The sequence below is a fragment of the Oryctolagus cuniculus genome, chromosome 4 (assembly GCF_964237555.1).
Source record: "Oryctolagus cuniculus chromosome 4, mOryCun1.1, whole genome shotgun sequence".
Lineage (NCBI taxonomy): Eukaryota > Metazoa > Chordata > Mammalia > Lagomorpha > Leporidae > Oryctolagus > Oryctolagus cuniculus.
In genome coordinates, this window is record NC_091435.1 from 71,196,007 (window position 1) to 71,208,843 (window position 12,837).

Genomic DNA, 12,837 nt, shown 5'->3' on the forward strand with positions numbered 1-12,837 from the left:
CTGAATATAAGAATGCATTTTTTTAAACTAAAAAATTACTCACATTCACTTAAAATTTAGAAAGCAAAACAGTCAGTGGGCAGGCAATGGGGCAGAATGTGCTGGTCAAAATTGTTCACAAAATTGGCTTCAAAAATGAAACCTGAATCCCTTCAGACTGATGGAAAGTTTACAGACTTGTTGTTGTTGTTGTTGTTGTTATATATAAGTGTCATTGGACTTTAAGACAGGAAACACATACATACATACACAACCTTATTTAGGCAATCACTTCATCCTCTGGTCATGATGCTGTTAAGGGGCGGGGCGTGCTCTGGGAATGCTGTGTTAAGAAGGATTCTTATCAATACAAATAAAATCTGTCCAACTATGAAAACTGGCTTATGACTCCAAACCCAAGGATTCAAGGGCAAAGGGTATGAAGGAAACCTGGCAGTAGAGGTACTAGAAATGTGAGATATTTTGATTTTTTTCTTCTATGATCCTCTTTTGGTGATACCACTAAATCTGTTTTGGGGTAGAGAGGGAGTTTAGAAATATCTGCTTTTGACAGATGGAAAACTTATACTGTATGGATAGGTTAAATGAATTTTGTTGGAAATTGAGGGAGAAAATTTTTTTCTTTCATTTTACATTATACTTCTAAATTTACTTTTTAAGATCTATGTATTTATTTCTTTGGAAGGCAGACTGACAGAGAGAGAGAACAGAGAGTGATCTTCCATCTGCTGGTTCACTCTCCAAAGGGCCACATCAGCCAGATCTGGACCAGGTCAAAGCCAGGAGCCAGGAACTCCATCCTGGTCTCCTACAAGGCTGGTGGAGGCCCAAGCACTTGACTAGGTGGATTGCAAGCAAAGCAACCAGGACGGAAAGCAGCAGCTTAACCCATTACATCACAACACTGCCCCCGTATACTTCAACATTTAAAGGATTCAAAAGCATTCATCCCCTCCACTCTCTGCTTAATTTATACAATCTTATCTCCAATTGCTCCTTAATCATATCTACTTTTCTCTTCTCTAGAAATGAAGTGAGGGAATAAAGATCATTGTTGATTTGAGGAACTAGAAAAAGAATGATTCCAGTTCTTTTTGCCAAATAGCCAGGATAATAAGAAGTACAAATGACCAAGAAGATGGACACATCAGTAAATATGTGCAGAACCACAGTATATTTTTGGGCCAAGAAGAATTTCAGTATATCTAATATTAACAAGGGAAAATCTAAACAAACAAAACAGTACAAAGCCAACCTTGCAAAAATATTTGCCTCATTTCTATTTAAACAAAAAAAGAAAGGAACATTTTCTCACCATTAAAATGTCTTGGCATTTAAATAAAATGTTTTCATTTAAAATTATAACCATATAGTTTTCATACACATACATACAGCAATCAAAAAACTAGATAGCATAGAACATTCACAGTTTTATGTTAGTATTAGCTTTCACTAAGTTTCAAGTTGGTGCTTGAACAAACTGACAACATTTCTTTAATTTTCTCTCAATTACATTACATTTACTGGAAAAATTCTATAAAAGGAATTTTTAACAACAAATCATAGTTTGATTATAACAGTAATCCACAGAATATTTTTGAAAGGAAAGGTAAAAATAGCACATATTCAAAGAATTTATTTTAAAAATTTAAACAATTTAAATTTTATGATTTTAAAAATAGCTCAAACAAGAATTTTCCTGAGAATAAAATAATACTATATATATGATTCATAATTATTGCCATTTCTACATATTTAGTGTTAACTTGTTGGGAAGCTTTTCAATCTCCAAAACCCCCAGACTCCATTAAATAATTTTATATTCATTCAATTTAAATCCTCATATTAGTAATTCACTATAGAAAAATGTCAAATAAATTCTTAAAATTTTAATACATAATGCACATAAGAACATTAGATTCATCATATCTCAAGGCAAAGGCTTTCAATACCAAAATTACTTCTAATAGCACGAAGGTATACATACTATGCTGCAGTTACCATCAGAATTTCAAAAGCAAAAAATGAATATTCATAATTATTAACAATATATTTAACTTCTATCTGAAAACTAAATGGGTCAATGAACTCATAATCCTTGCTCCTTGTCTTAGTATTTTCACTTTCAGTAGTTAACTTTTCCTAAGTTAAAGCAGATATACAAGAGTTGCCTTGGTTAACTGACCTACAAAACACCCACTCTGGAGTTAAAGTTTAGTGTCAAAAGATCCCAGACAGGCAAGCTCCATGCCTGCAAGCTGATTACTTTCAAGTGAACTGTAGAATCACCAGAAGGCTTGATCCTAGAGTAGAAGACAGGTTATGAAGCCAAAGTTGAGCATAATTTTTCCACAGTTTAATGCAGAAATAGCACGCCACTTACTCATTATTACAGTTGAATAGCTACAGTGGCAGAGAAGCCCTTTTTTTCTTATAAGCCCTTGAATGCTGTTTCCAACATCTGTTATAGTGGTTACTGTATACATGATAGTAATAATAGATGGCATTATTTCTTCCACAGCCTGAAAAACATGCCTATGCTGAAATTAGAACTCACAGAACTCAACAATATCTTTGATATATTAAGCTTAGTTGGCATCAACATTATTTGACGATTAAATGTGTAACATCTGTGTAACAGGAAAACATGAATCTGGACATTCTCTAGACTTCTAAGATATGGAGACTGCCTTTGGGTCTTTGGTAAGTAGTGAAAATCTTGCTAACCATTTGACATTGGCTAGAGTTCTGGGATATCTGCAAAATCCTAGAAGTGCCCTAAGCAATAGAAACACATGAAACATAGGTTTTCCAAGAAAATTACAGGTTTCAACTTCTGTAAAACACTTATGAATTCTACATATGACTTGAAGGTTTACAGATAAGAATAAAATGACCAATCTGACTCTAGTAGCCTTAAAAATAATCCTAGTAATTATATATATGAGATAAACAAAATGGCCTACAACATGAAAAAGTCATTTTAAAGGGTTTGGATTCTAACTAAATAATTACTCTAGCAGGTACACACTTGCCCAAACACAAATGTTTATTGTTCTTGATGTAAACTGTTTCTATGTAAATGATACTTGATTTCTATAATTTCTTATATTAGTTACACAGCTATACACATGAAAATACTCAGACTTTCATTTCAGAGCTTAGTGACTTCTCACACTAACTTAGAGCCTTGCTAGTTCAGAAAATGAGGATGGGCATAATATTATACTTTTGTAGAAGTCCAGTAAAGCATAGTTTCTGCTAAAAAATGCAATTTGTTAAGATATGTTGCTAAAGAGGCCTATAGGATAAGTCTACTCTAAGGTCCATTATCAATATTTAGACTCAAGAGGCCACCTTTGGGGCTAAAGAAGGCTGGAACTAGCAGCATTCAAAGAATGTCAACACCAGTCCTTCCTTTGCCAGAAAAGATGACTGGTTAGCAACGTGAGCCAGATGCTGCTTCCACACACCTTGCCAGACCCTGGGGCAACACATTTGCTCAGGGCCTGAAGTTGGCTTCCTATGTGGCAGCATAACCAGCCACTACTCGAGGTTGGGCACGTCCATGAACACATCCACTGATAATTTCTATATTTATAGAAAGCCAGAACATGTGTAGATAATTGCACAATTGGATATTTATGTAGTGCCAGATTTTATGAATACAGGAATTTGTTAATTAGCACAAGGACTAATCATTAAAATTCAAAAATAGATAAATAAACAGGAATGCCATTTATTTGTTAACATTTCAGGGAAAAGTATGCAGCTGCTATCCTTTTGATGAATATAGCCTTCTAGAAAAAAATGTGAAGAAGGAAAAGTATCTGCAGTTTTTGAAACCGTAATCAGTAAAATCCAGGAAAGCACTATATAGTCTTTATATGAAAAATAAACAGTGATTCTCCCCTTAAGCAAGAAAAAAAAATTTAAGTATAAACTGGGATGTGCTTAGCATTTGAATTATACTGTCCAGCATTGCACTATTTTGGTCCTTTTCAAAGAGCCCAAGCCGATTTTCATCGGATAGGAGTTAAAAAGCACACACGCGTCACTCAGTACCAAATTGTTTTAGCTACAGGGCATGGCAAAGCATGAAATAACTGCTTTAGAGCACTTCCTCATGTGGGTGTGTTAGATAACTGTCTGTTCCAACATTAAAGTGAAACACACTGTGACCGGACCAAGACTTTGGGGATCTAAACAGACAGATTTCATGTGCTGATGGGAAAGGTCCACCATAGCAAGCAAGACTGGTTAATGAATTTTTCTGGCACACTGTAGCCCTCCTGTGACACAAGCCTTTCAGCTTTCCAAATCCCTCTACAGCAGAGCACACTGGTTGTAAGTTTACTTTTTCACATTCTACAATGCCCTGCTGTATTTAGATTGTGACAGTCCCTCCCAGAAAAGGCCAAGATTATTTTTCATACTAAAAATATTTTAGATCCATTGTAGGCTAAGGATTGTCATGCAAAAGAAAGCATATACACATTTTAAAAATTAAACCAACCATAAAATGACTACATTTTTATTTGCTTCTATTCTTTCTAGAAAGTTAAAATAAGTGTTCATTTTCTCTTGAATGTTTTGCCACTGTTTTACTGGTTATTACCACAAATATACTTAACATGAAATTTTTAAAAATATAATATCTGCAAATATTCTGATTCCTTCGCCCAAAATCTGTAAGACTATATATAAATATAACTATATACACATAGGTATCTCCACACATACATGTATACAGAAAAAGAGAATAGCTGGTCAAAGGATAGATGAAGACTCCTTTTGGGAAAAAAGTAGAATTTCAGATAGTTCTCACAATCCTACTACAGAAAATGACAGGTGCATGAAATACACACACATTTGACATATTAGTTTGGAAAATGATTGTTGCATCAGAGTCTGAAATGGAAGCAATTATATCTGAAACACAACTTACTAAGTACCATGCTAACATACACTTTCAAGACTCCCCACACAGTTCTCCTTAGACCTTGGGAGAAGAAAACAACCTCTGACAGGACCTGACTGAGTGTACTCAGTATTTGTCCAGTTCATGGTCGAAGCTGGCCTTTTCAGCTGAAGACAGTTTGGGCAAGATAAGAATGTTAAAACTCTCAGAATACATTTTTTAAAAAGAAATGGTAAAAAAGGAGGGGGACATTTAGTAGCAAAAGTTCACCACCATCCTTTAATAATAGATTTTTAATAAACATTTTACTCGGCTTGAACCTTCAGAATGTGTTTGGGAATCTGTACTGGTGTCCCAGGTGGGTTAAGAATATTGCTTCATGGACTTCTTTGTGCTATCAGAGAGGCCTAATGGAATTAAGAAAAAAAAAAAAAAGTCTGCCACTTCTATTAAATAAATAATTTATTATAAAAAGTTGATTGTTATCATCAAAGATCTCTACAGATCAGCATCCATTTTCTGTCACTGCTCATGTATATGCTGAAAACATTTGTGTCCTACTATGACTTAATTCTTACCAAATGAATAGCAGTTTTACTTTTGGACTTATCTGAATAAAACTCCATTAGGAAGCCTATTTCGAATGGACCTTATTTAACTACTCCTTTGAATTTCGAAGAACACTATTCTAAGAAAACTCTAACAACGTCAGCTAGTTTGAAATGTAACTTTTCTTACCATAAAAAAGAAATAATGGGGAGAGAAAGCTCCTCAAAACTATATTTGAAAAAACAAATACATTATTTTTGGTCCCCGAAACGTTAAATGAATACTTACAGTTGTTGTGCAAGATGGCCTGATACACTTCATAGCTTCCACTTTGTAAAAAGATGGCCAGCCCCTTACCCCTCCCTACCCAAGCATAAATAAACAGTCACATACTAAAAGGAAACTGTCCTAGGATAAAAACTGCTTGTTAAGAAAGTTTACATTCTTACTAACCACAGTGATGCCCCTCTACATGTAAAAGTCCATTTACAAAATAAAAGTTAGAAAGCAGAGTACCTTTTTCTTCTGAAAATATATCCCTCAGATGTAATATTTCTGTATGTGTTATGGCAAAAATAATTACTTGATTCTTACCCACCCTCAGCAACAACCCCTCATCTTGTCCAATGCCATCAAACAAATACACGGACAAAAAGTATTCAACCTGCTTCAAGGATTTAAACTGTAAATATGGACTTTAAACTTCAAGGTAAAACAAAGAACAAGAATCTCAATTTAGTAATACCCACTACTGGATCTGCAGTAAAAACTCACTGGCAAATAGCTGACAAAATCCAGTTAGCAATAAATAAGGACAACATGATATGTAGACAGACAGATGGAATTGCATAAACAGACAAGAAAAGCAAAGAGACAAACATACGGAAGGGTCTGTTTTAAGAGTGAAAGATTCTGATTTATTTGGTACTTTTCTGAGAAAAAAAATAGGTTTGTTTGTAATTATTTTTAAAGTAATAAAACTGAATCATAAGGGCACACCCTTAAATAAGTAGGAAGAAAATTAGCAGAAATTAGTAGAGATTTGGCCTCCTATAAATATTACACGTTTTAAGCTAGCATTAGCTCTGTCAAACTTAAATCTGGAAATTAAAATGCAAAGAAGAAAGAATAAAAACACTGGAGGCTACAGGAGATGATAGAAGGGGGGATTGAGGAAGTAGGATTTTTTTTTTATGAAAGTTGTCTGCCCTACCTTCTTCCCCAGCGCTGAGTTTCTCTTCTCATAATCGGTGTCTCCCTGGAAGTACAGTGTGAGTGGTAATGACTGCCTGCCTCCCTAATGAGTCCATTTTCCTGCTCTTGATGTTGTGTATATACACACACTGCAACCTACCTTACAAACCACTGAGACGGGAAGAGAGAGAGCAAGAGAGGGAGGGGGGCAGAGAGAGAGGGAGAGACAGAGACACAGCAAGCGACTGTGAGAGAGAGAGAGAAGTGGAGAGAGAGAGAGAAAGAAAAACAGAAAGAAACAGAGAGAAAGGCACAGACAAAGCCCTCCTACCAGACAGCAGACAGCCCTCCTTCCCCTATCCAGCAAAACGCAACTCGTCTAATGCAGCAACAGGTTCAGTGCTGCCAGACTAACAAAGTGACAAAGGTATATTCTCTATATTATTACTGCTTTGCAAATAAACAGTTTAAGAGCAGCTGGCTCCACCTTCTTTATTTATGCTCCATTATGAGGAATGTATTGTTTCAGTTCTGGCACACAGTACATGTAATTATCATAAATACATTTTTTGCATATTAGCAGGAAACAGTGAAATGCATAGCTTATTTATGCAATCTTTTAAATTTATTTTTTAATGGGAGAAGAATGTCAACAAATCTGCTCTGACAAAAGCCTAGTATGATTTTAAAGTCAGAGCAGCCTTTAAGGAGGTTCTGTAAGAAACAGACTCCATACAAAAGGAAAACTGATCTCAGACAAAATTGATAGAAGGAATCATTGCTCAGTAAATAAATCCAGACCATATATAAAATTGCATACAAAAACAGAATTAAGTCTAATTAAGTAACTAATAGGCTGGTACTCTAGAAGGCAGATTGGCTTCTTATTTGAAGCATCTAGCTCTACAAATATCACAATGCAATATACTCTGTATGAACAGGTGCAATGCATAGAGTGCACGGTGTTACAACAACAGAAACAAATCTCATAAGGAGCTACCACCACAAGCAGGACAAGATTTCACAGAAATATGAAACTACAACAGATATCCCTTAATCTTTAATAGGTGGAAAAAATAAAAATAAGCAATGCTTCTTAAAAACCTTGCTTAATAGAAAATGAAAAACTGTTTTGTCTGACACTTCTAACCATCTTTTTAATGTACTAGCACCAAAATAATGCTGTTATTACATATTTTATCTCATTACAAGCTCCCCACCCAATTTTCCTACTCCCAGTAGCCTTTTCTCCTGTGAGTGATAAATCTGCAGCTATGGGATTACAAACATCAAAACTAGTTTCAAGCCTCTCTCTTCCTGCCTCATTTTTTTTAAACTAAACTCTGCTTGATGAGTCATACCTCATTCTAGCACTGTATCTATCTAGACACCCACCTATATGTTTCTGCAGTTTGTCATTTAGATGAGAACTTAGAAACACTGAAATAGCACTGAAATTTTCTAAAAAAACATTTACACATATACACAAAAATAAACAATATGTGTGCATCTGACTTACTCAAAGCCTACATTTGGGCAACAATAATCACATTAACTGTAAAATCATGCTTTTCATATGGCTTAATGTTTTAACATGCTTCAAACATTAGAATGTGTCCATTTGCTTAAATAAAATTACTATATAAGTTTAAATTCCTTCATTTAAAAATCGGCTTTCAATTAAAAAGTAAATAGCTACTATAATATATAGCTTATAGATCAAGTATATCTTTACCTGAGTCATAAAATTTTTTTAGAATATCAGAACACAGATGAGTATTATTTCAGTTATTGTAATGGAATATAACCCATATAGATTAGAAGGGACTGTCTAGCCATATATTCTACAAATTGTCCTAGGAAAGTTCTAGCAAGGAATCTAGAGTCCAAGCTTTTTGGTCTCATTATAAACCACCAGTTCTACTTCTTTGGTGCTGTGATAGCGTTTAACCCTCTCAAGGCAAGTTACTTAAGAAAGAACAGACACACTAAAACTGATTCACCAGACCTCTATTGTTAGTCAGATGTCTATATAAAAACATCTTCAAAATACACTTAGTGCATCCAAGGTACCAGAAGGCATCTTGCCCCTAATTACTCTTCCCTGCAGTTTGGTTTTTCTACTATTGCTCTATTTTCTCTCTGAAGCTTTATTCACTATATTAAGAAAAATGCCAAAAAATCACACAACAAAAAAGCACACAACAATCATTGTGAAAGAATTATTCAATTTGGATATTTGTATTCACTTACTTTTCAAAACAAAGCTCTAGATAGTTTTATCTTACTATAATAAAAGCATAAAAACTAGGTAGTATTTGCTTTCAGGAATGTAAAGAACCAAGAAGGCTTTTCACCTTCTTAAGAACAACTAAATAGCTACATTTAAAAAGGCAAAAATGGGGGGCAGGTGTTTCCACACATTGGACTGCCTATGTTCAACACACATCTCTACCTCTTGATTCCAGCTACCTGATAATGCAGATCTTGGGAGCACTGGTGATGACTGAAGTAGTTGGGACCCTGCCACTCATGTGGGAAACCAGAACTGAATTCCTACCTCACAGCTTTGGCTCCAGCTCCGGCCCTTTGCAGGCATTTGGGGAGTGAACCAGCAAATGGAGGTGATCTCTCGCAAACTTGTAAAAGTGCGTGAAAGACCTTAACATGAACATCACCAAATACACAGAGATGACACTGAGCATACAGAAGATGATGTATATCATATGTCATCATGCAAATATAAATTAAAATCATGAGATACCACTACACAGTTATTATAATGACCTAATTCCAGAACAACTGACAGCACCAAGTGCTGATGAGGATATGGAGCAGCAGGAACTCTCATTCACTGCTGGTAGGAATGCAAAATGGCACATATGATCCAGCAATTACACATCCTAGTATTTATGCAAAAGAGTTGAGAACAGGTTTACAGCTGTTTACAGCTGCTTTATTCATAATCCTCCACATTGGGTAGGACCAAGATGTCCTTTAGTATTTGAATGAATAAACTATGGGACATCCAGACAATGCAACATTATTCATGGCTAAAAAGAAGTGAGCAATTAAGCCATGTAACAACACTGAAGAAACTTAAATGCATATTACTAAGTGAAAGAAACCAATCTGAAAAGGCTATACACTGAATGATTCCAACTATCTGACATTCTGGAAAACGCAAAACTATGGAGACAGTGAAAACAGCACTGGTTGCCAGTAGTTAAGGAGAAGTGAGGGACAAACAGAAAGAACACCAAGGATTTTTAGGGCATTGAAATTACCATGGATAATATAACGGTGGATATATGACATACACTTTTTCACACCTATAGAATATATAACACCAAAAGTGAATCTTGGGGCCAGCGCTGTGGTGTAGCGGGTAAAGCTGTCACCTGCAGTGCCAGCATCCCATATGGGCACCGGTTCAAGTCCCAGCTGCTCCACTTCCAATCCAGCTCACAGTTATTGCCTGGAAAGTGGTGAAAGATGGCCCAAGTTCCTGGGCCCCTCCACCCACCATATGGGAGAACTGGAAGAAGCTACTGGCTCCTGGCTTCAGATCGGCATAGCTCTAGCTGTTGTGGCCATATGGGGAGTGAACCAGCAGATGGAAGACCTCTCTCACCTTCTCTCTCTGCCTCTCTCTGTAGCTCTGCCTTTTAAATAAATAAATCTTTAAAAAAAAAAAAAGAATCAATATAAACTATAAACTGAGTTAAAATCACATCAGAGTAGGTTCATCATATATAACACATATACCTCTACAGTGAAGTTACGTTGATAATGGGAGAGGCTATGCATGCATGAGGGAAGGGAGTATACAGGAAATCGCTGTGCTGTTACCTCCAATTCTCCAATTTACAATGAACCTAAAACTCTTATAAATTGTAAGGATGTTAAAATTTTTAAATTTTTTTTCCAGTCCTAGAATTGCCATGAATAGTTTTTAGATGCTGAGAAAGTCATGTAAGCAACCTTGACTTCAGCCTTTTCATAGAATAATAAAAAAGTTAAATATAAAAGGAAAAAATTGAATTTAAAAACGTAATTATTATGATGATTCTAGTCAATGCTTAAGTGCTTACTATGTCCCTGGAACTGTTCTGGTATTTTGCATTTATTAATTCATTAAATCCTAAACAAGACCCTCTGCGATGGAGACGATTTCTAGTCTCATTTTCAAAATGAAGAAACAGAGAGGTTAGGTGATTTTCCTGAGATAACATAATATAGCAAGAAGCAAAAAGCCAGGAGCCAAGAACACAATCCAGGTCTTCCACAAGGTACCAATAGCACAGTTGCTTAAGCCTTCACAGCTGCCTCCCAGGGTCTGCACTGAGAGAAAGCTGAAGTCAGGAGCCAGAGCTGGGAATCAAATCCAGGCACTGGTATGTGGGGCATGGGCTAACTGCCTGCTCCCAATTTTATTCTTTTTAGACTTCAATATACCCTGTTTAGAGCTGTTATGTTCACAACTAAATACTTCCTAAAGTATGTGAAGGGTGAGACTTTTTTCATTTGTTAAATTTTCAAAAGGAGATAAAGTCAAATTTCTAAATCATTTACTACTATCCAAAGCATACTTTTGCTGAGTCTTTTTCTCAGAAATCAATGATGTTTCTATATGTGAGGCTGAACAGGAAAAAAAATGTTAGGATATTTTAAGATTTTTCACAAGAACATTCTCCAAAGAGACTTTGCAAAGGAGAAGGGAGAAAAACAAAAGCTATATTGCAATAATGGACAAAGAGCAAAGGTTTCAGAGGCCTTAATAATGGGTGGAAAAGCAATGTCCAGGGTGGTGGGGGGCAGGGGTGGTTTACACAAGTAAGTTCCTCACTAAGTAGATGGCTTTGTCATTGAAACCACCATTATAAAGTCAGCTGTATGTGTCCTAGTGTCCTAATTACATGACAACTCTTAATTTTGCCTATCTATTTTAAAATTGCATCCCATCAATCCAAATAAAAATGAAGAGACTGTGGATAAATTATAGTTTGCCAGTACTGGCCAGCAGTGTGATCACTCTATAGGAAGAAATGCATATCTAATTTCAATTCTAATCAACCACTTCTCTGAAAAACTATTATGGCCCTAATTTACAGTGCTAGTTTTGTATATGCTTGTTTTCCCCAGTGGACTGAGAGAAGCCTCACATATACACATTAAGAGTAGAGATCCTACTTATTAAGCATGATTAGTGAATACCTAGCTGTATAATTGGAATATAGTTGAAGCTCAATAAAGTTTTCTTGATTTGGTGAATAAATGAAAGAATTATTAAGCAAATCAAAAGTACATAGGGTTTTTAAACACTGGTTAATTAAAACTTTAACAAAGATGAGTTATAAGGATGACATAAATAACTTGAAAAATTTTTCTAAAAAATTATATTAAGTCAGATATAAAATATACTCTTATGTTAAGATAGTATGTCACACAAAAATGTTTATAACAGCCAGAAACCAGTAGTCAAACTTTTCTGCATGTTTGAAAACCTTTCACAGAAAAATGTTGAATAAAAAGGTATTGCCCTATAGCTAGCAGAATTTTAATCCCCATCATCACTAAGACGAAAATTCAACTTGCATTTAAATTTTTTTCATCTATTATTTCTTTTATAGCCACAACAAAATTGCTCAATAACAGTCCTGAAGTTGGCCTCAGACTTCTTCATAGCAATGGAACTGTCTCCTTTGAGAAAAACACTTTGAAAGGTAGCCAGGGTCAGACAGTATGGCCTGAATAATTCTCTTCGTGAAATTAAACTGTGTTAACTAAGACATGCATAAATATGTGAAATTAGGGAAGCACAGAAATGAAGGGAGGAGGAAGGGAGGATAGTGGCAGGAAAAAAAAGTAAGCAGTGAGAAATTCCCAGTGCTAAAGGGGCCAAAAGAATTTTTTCAATATTAAATTATAAGGGGCTGGCACTGTAGTGCAGCAGGTCAAAGCCCTGGCCTGGAGCGCCAGCATCCCATATGGGCACCAGTTCTAGTCCCCGCTGCTCCTCTTCCTGTCCGGCTCTCTACTATGGTCTAGGAAAGCAGTAGAAGATGGCCCAAGTCCTGCACCTGCGTGGGAGACCTGGAGGAAGCTCCTGGCTCCTAGCTCCAGATGGGCACAGCTCCAGCACAGCCATCTGGGGAGTGAACTAGTGGATA

At 35.8% G+C, this 12,837-nt stretch overlaps 1 protein-coding gene and 1 long non-coding RNA gene across 30 annotated transcripts in view; one reads left to right on the forward strand and one right to left on the reverse strand.

The window, feature by feature from the left end:
* The window catches only part of ZBTB20 (zinc finger and BTB domain containing 20), an 877,267-nt gene that overhangs the window by 832,603 nt on the left and 31,827 nt on the right, over nucleotides 1-12,837 (reverse strand). For 7 of the 29 annotated variants that reach the window (XM_070072163.1, XM_051859312.2, XM_070072146.1 and 4 more), the window contains exon 1: nucleotides 6,684-7,020. The exons of 16 other annotated variants lie outside the window; for them this stretch is intronic. The gene's annotated coding sequence lies outside the window, so the exon portion shown is untranslated. Of the gene's footprint in view, nucleotides 1-6,683; nucleotides 7,042-12,837 lie in introns of those variants that run through there. 6 more of the 29 variants (XM_070072153.1, XM_070072135.1, XM_070072156.1 and 3 more) reach the window with 2 other exon arrangements.
* LOC127493980 (uncharacterized) lies at nucleotides 6,840-10,817 on the forward strand. The gene is made up of 2 exons (XR_007924660.2): nucleotides 6,840-7,091; nucleotides 9,133-10,817. It is a non-coding gene; the product is annotated as an uncharacterized lncRNA (long non-coding RNA).